Source organism: Cynara cardunculus, assembly GCF_001531365.2.
Source record: "Cynara cardunculus var. scolymus isolate 2C chromosome LG 10, CcrdV1, whole genome shotgun sequence".
NCBI lineage: Eukaryota > Viridiplantae > Streptophyta > Magnoliopsida > Asterales > Asteraceae > Cynara > Cynara cardunculus.
In genome coordinates this window covers 1,038,188-1,045,054 of record NC_037537.1, presented here as the reverse complement: position 1 = coordinate 1,045,054, position 6,867 = coordinate 1,038,188, and positions in this window count along the sequence as shown.

Below are 6,867 nucleotides of genomic sequence, written 5' to 3'. Positions count from 1 at the left end.
GTTGACGAGGAAGATTCGCGGCAACAATTTGCCGAGCGTGACGAGGAGATTCGCTTGTTAAAAGAGGGACAACATGAGGCAAAAAAGGAAGCTACCGAGCAAAAAAATATGATACAATCATTGATGACTATGTTGGCCGTTGGGTGCTAGTGATTCGAACTCTAACACAACCACCCCGACCTCTCACGCTTTAGGTTAAGTTTTAATTTTGTGTTATTGAACTTGTTGCCTACTTTTAGACTTATTTAGGAAAAAAAATTATCTTTCAATTATTGAACTTATTAATTTTGTTTGGTTATAAAAGTTGTTTGTATACAACATTTGCTTGTTTGTTTGCTTGTTTGAGATTCATTTGTAGAAAGTGTGCAWGAAAAAAATTGCATCATGGTACACAAAAATCTTAGGCAACAATTAAACAATATAAATGTTGCCTAAAAGAAATATTATATTATGTTAATTACAGTTCAAAGGCAACATATCTAACTAGAGTATGTTGTCTAAGCTGATATCTTAGGCAACATATTCAGATAGAGTATGTTGTCTAAGATGATATCTAAGGCAACATATGAAGATAAAGTATGTTGTCTAAGCTGATACCGGACACAACATATGTTTTTTACTTAGGCAACATAACCTTTTGTGTGTTGCCTAAGAAGCCCGCTTAGGCAACATATTCTGTTTGCATATGTTGCCTTGGTTCTCATGCAACAATGAGAAGGCAACACTGCTTAGGCAACACAGTTTTGTTGCCTAAGCCTTACGCAACATATAAAGTCCTCTTTGGCAACATTTTTCATTTGTTACCTAAGTGACATTTTGAGGTAGTGATAGAAGTTGAAGAGTTAATGTGGTTCAACTATCAAGGTGATAGTGTATGTCTATAGGGAGAGATAGATCGATTTATTACTAACCGGGAACAATGTCAACGTTTTTCCAAGATTCATGGATCAATAAATCAGCTACCCAAATGTTTCCCAAAACAAAGGTTGCTATTTTTGGTAACCTAACTAAAACAAAAGGAAAGAAACATGTACCTATGTTCTTCCCAAACAAAATCCAAGGCCAAAGGTCGTTTATACTTGGAAATGGGCAAGGCTACTTCACAAACCACATAGATTGCCTGCAAGGTACCCCTTGTTGTTTTTATGTTAGGCGTATGAGGAAAGGAGCCATGCTACTTCCAGGGGCACATAGGTCTCTCGGAAAGTGGCTTGAAAATGCTAAAGCATCTTTTTGAATTCTTACGACGCGACTTCAATTTCAAAAGTAGCCCTAAACACTTTTGATCACCATGCATCAAATACTTGTACCTTCTGCTTGGGTATTTGTACCACATCCCAAAAACTTACCAAAACTAAGTTTTTCAGCACTCCACTATGATGTGCAAATCACTAACAAATTCAAAGCACGAATCAATCCAATGAACATGAACAATAGTTGATAGAGATCAATACGAGGTAACAAAATGCATTTTGACTGTGACGAGCTTCGGCTCATCCATCACCTGTCAAAACCAAAAGCAAATGCTCGAGTATACAATCTCAATAAAACAAATGAGTTAAGCAACCTAAAATACGTACAAATTAATAACTCCCCAAGGATGATGCTATGTCATATGTAGTAATATTCTCATCTCTCCCACAAAGTATCGAACAAAACTAACACAATCTGAGTTGGATCAGATTCGAGCAATGCTCAAATTTAGCTGACGGAAACAACTTGGTGAACACATCAACATCATTATTGTCAGTGATCATTTTCTTCAATTACACTACTTCTGTCTCATGCAAAAGCTACCACACACATTAATGTGTTTCGTACGAGAGTTGAACGCTAAATTTGTAGCCAAATGAATTGCACTATGGCTATCACAATTAATATGAACAGTAGACTGCTTCAAGACCAAACCAACCAAGAGTTCCAGTAACTGAACTCTTTTTTAATAGACTTAACCCATCACAATAAGTTCAGCTTCCGTAGTCGATAATGCAACAAGTTCAGCCCAAAACATTTTAGGGAATCCAGATGTAACTGACAAACATCGAACTTTATCTAGCAAACTTTTGTTCATCCACTTGACGACTCCATTTGATTGTGAATTGCCTGGTGTGGTGTATTGACAATGGATATATCTACATGAACAAAAGTTTATAAAGTTACCACTAGTGTATTCACCACGATTGTCAGAACTTAGCACTTTAAACTTTCTAATGGTCATGACTTCGACAAGTGTTAACCAAGTTTTAAGTATTTCAAAAATATCCCACTTTAGTTTAATCACATACACCCAAAGTTTATGCCAGAAATCATCAATAAAAGTAACATAATATTTACCTCCACTAAGAGACTCTATCGAATAAGGTCCCTAGACATCTATATGAACATAATCGAGGGTCCCTTTAGGATTGTGTTTTCCAACCCCAGAAGAAACATGCTTCTTTTAACCCGAAACACATTTTGAACAGAAGTTCAGACTTGTAGGCATATCAACTGAAATGAGTTTCCTCTTGCGTGGAATCTCCAAATTCTTTTTTGAAGTGTGCCCTGATCTGAGATGCCATAAACGGATAGAATCTAAATTTCTCAAACTATCTACGACACACACGTCATAATTAGTTGTTTCGCCTACCAGATGAAATAGGTTATTTTCTGCTTGTTCACCTTTCTTCACAATAAAGTTCCCTCTGAACACACGCACACTCCCATTCTCAATCTGAATCTTCCAGCCAAGTTTGGACAGTTATTCGATAGATATCAAAGAAAGAAACCAACAATAACATCAACTTCACAATGAGTCCAACATTCAATATTAATAATCCATACTTACTAGTGCAGGAATTGGCACTGTAAGAATGAAACCAACATCAACATCAACTTCTCTACACCAGCTCTTCCATCTTCAATTCTGGTTAGACTCTCATTCCATAGAGAGATCATAAAAACAGTAACAAAAGGAATTCTACAATCAAGTCTTCAGTAGCCTCTTTCTAAGTCTGGTGATGGTGACCAAAATCCAAACAACAACAACATCTAGCTCACCAAGACAATTCTTCGTACATAATTACTAACATTTACTCCATTATTTTATGTGGATAAAAAATTGTGTTAATATAAATACTAAATGGAATATTCATCATGAATTTGATCATCATACATGTGATAAAAGTCCAAAATATCAATAGTATTTTTTTTTACTAAGACAATTCTTTTTTATCACAGTTACTAACCTCTACTCCTTTCTTTGGTGTGGGTCAACAAATACATTAATATAATTCCATAACGTGTATTCATCATGAATTATGTTGTTTCAAAATAGATAAGGTATTCATTATGAATAAGTATACTAAAATAAAGAAAAACTCAAAACATAACACATTCATTCACCATGAATATAAAGTCAATGCAAGATGCATCCACCATGAAAACAATAGTACCCAATATTCATCATGAATGAAAACAACTAACAAATATTCGTTATGAATGAATCTATTTACTGTAATCGCTTCCTACTTATGAACCAATATTCATCATGAGTGAACACAATTAGATAAATTTTGAGAAGAACAACGGAAGGTAATCAATAACAAATTAATTGGTAATCAATAAATCACACAATTATCACAGCCCAGTCAATACCGATTATCATACGATTATCACCAAATACGACTGCACATAGTTTGATTCGATTAGGTTCATGTATCACACGATTATCGCTGCCCAATCAATAGTGATTATCAAACGAATATCAACAAATACGAATACACATTTTTTGGTTCGATTAGGTTCATGTTTCACACGATTATCACTGCCCAATCAATATTGATTATCACATATTATCTTGTACAAGCATTCATAGCTTCCTTACCTACAATATTCGAATCTTCCATTCTCGGTCGAAAAAAGAATTCGATATTCAAAATATCCTAAATTTCATATATTCATATACAACGAGGAGAAAATGATGGGAAGAAAATGATGAACGTTCTATTCAAAATATTCATCTCGGTGCATTTCATCCTAATGTGCATCCAAGGGATGGAGATCCCTTCTTATATTTCTAATCTTAAGTACCATCTCATCGGAACCTAACCATACATACATACATATATATATATATATATATATATAGAGAGAGAGAGAGAGAGATCTTGGTTCAAATGTTAACCGAAACTATTGTGTTAACTTTGTTAACCATTTTCAACCAATCACAATTCATCTTAGTATTAGATTCCTATCCATCTTAGAATTTAATGAAAAGGGTACATATGTAATTTTCTTTTTTATGTAACTCCTATATCATTAATTGGGAGTTACAAAATCATAAAATATCATGATTTGTGTTAACTTATTATTAATCTTGTTATTTTTTTAATATTTATTTTCTATCTCTAATGTTTATGAATTTATGATTGGTAGAGGAGACATGATAGTAAAGTTTTCGGTATCGTTCATATTGACATATACGAAAGATGATGAACATGTGTGACCATATGGACACAAATTCACATATGAGAACATTCGTACAACCATATAAACACAACTCAACATATATGAACCATTGTGTCAATTACAAACACAAATTGGCATATATGAACACTTGTGTTAATTAAGAAAACAAATTGACCTATATATATATATATACAGTTGGTATAAATATGAACACATATTGACCCAAATAAACATACAAAAGATGATGAACATGTGTCACCGTATGAACACAAATTCACATATATGAACATTTGTACAAAATATATGAACCATTGTGTTAATTACAAACACAAATTGACATATATGAACTTTTGTGTCAAATATGAACACAATTTGACATATATGTTCAGTTGGTATAAATATGAACACATATTGACACAAATGAACATATGAAAGATAACGAACATGTGTGACCATATGAACACAAATTCACATATATGAACATTCGTACAACCATATGAACATAACTTGACATATATGAACTCTTATGTCAATTACGAACACAAATTGACATATATGAACTCTTGTGTCAAATACAAACACAGGTTGACATATAGGCACACTTGTGTAATTTACGACTTTTTTCCATATACACCCCTGTTCACACATGAACAATTCTCATAAATATCGAATACTTGTTCACATATGAACCATTAACAAAAAAAAAAAACCCGTAGAAGAATCTGTTTTCGGGGATCTTGCTGTCGGTTTTGATTTGATGACGAGATTAATTCAGGATAGTTACATTGTTATTAATTGGTAGTTACAAAACATCACATTGTCATTAATGGGCGGTTACAAAACATCTCATTGTCATTAATGAACAACAAAAATATTTTCCCGAAATACTCTTTATCTTGTCTATTTGTGCAACTAATTACACTTTATGTCATGAATGATCTTAGACACAAATTTCAAAGATCAATGATCAAGATTGGTTAACAAAGTTAACATAATAACTTGGGTTAACAAATGAACTTGCCCCTATATATATACACACACATATATATAAGGGTCCATTCAAGGGTGAACTGATTCGTTTGTGGTAAACGTGAGATCCAATGTAAACCACTCGTTTAAGATATTTAAGGATATTTCTTAAATAAACTTAAAGGATAGTTATCTAGTATATCAATTACCTAATATACATCTTAAAGACGTTTGTGAATCAAAGTGTATCATAGTGATAACATTCACAATGTTTCACGTGTATCACAATATATTTAAGGATATTTATGAAATTATTTTCACATTGTGCATCTTGTATGTATATTTAGGTATCATAGTGAATATTGTTTGTAGGTACCACAGTGTGTATCTTATGTTCACATAAGGTTCATCGGAATAAGGTTCGCCGAATAAGATTCGCTGGAGAGAGGAGAGATGAGAGAGAATATTTATAAAATCCCTAAAATGCCCTTAATTAATAGTTTAAGTTAAAATTACCAAAATTATTAATTTCCTAATTTAACCTTTGATTTGTGGTTGAGATTGGATCTCACGGTTACCACAAACAAAATAGTTCTCATTTGATTAGGCCCCTATATATATATATATATATATATATATATCTGTATAGGGTTGGGTTCACGTGAGACCAATGGTTTTTCGTGAGACCCGTAAGACCAATTTATGTTCATTGATCAACTTTATAAGTTAATGATCTAATGGTCTAAATTGCATGGTGGCAATTTTGTGATTATTGAGAAATCTCGTGGCGTTTATGAATGTTTAGATTTTTCATATTGTAGATCTAATCCAAGGGTTAAAAATTGGTCTTACGGGTCTCACGAAAAACCATTGGTCTCACATGATCCCAAGTCTATATATATATATAGGGTTGGGTTCACGTGAGACCAAAGGTTTTTCGTGAGATCCATAAGACCAATTTATGTTCATTGATCAACTTTATAAGCTAATGATCTAATAGTCTAAAGGTGCACGGTGACAATTTTGTGATTATTGAGAAGTCTCGTGAAAATTTTATAATAATGAATGTTCAGATTGTAGATCTAATCCAAGAGTCGATGATTGATTTTATGGGTCTTACGAAAAACCATTGGTCTCATATGATCCCAAGTCTCTCTCTCTCTCTCTATCTCTCTCTCTCTCTCTCTCTCTCTCTCTATATATATATATATATATATAGGGGAGCATTCAAATAAAAACCACTCAATTTGTAAAACCATGAAAACCTCATTCAACAAATCATAATTTTTCATTTTGTTCATTTTTTTTGTAATTATAAGAGGTTGATTAACCATTTTTATTGTGGAGGGTGTTAATCATGGATATTATCATCTTTATTATTTTAATTTTAGATAAATACATGAAACAATTTCATTAAATATTATATGAAACAATTTCATAACCATATAT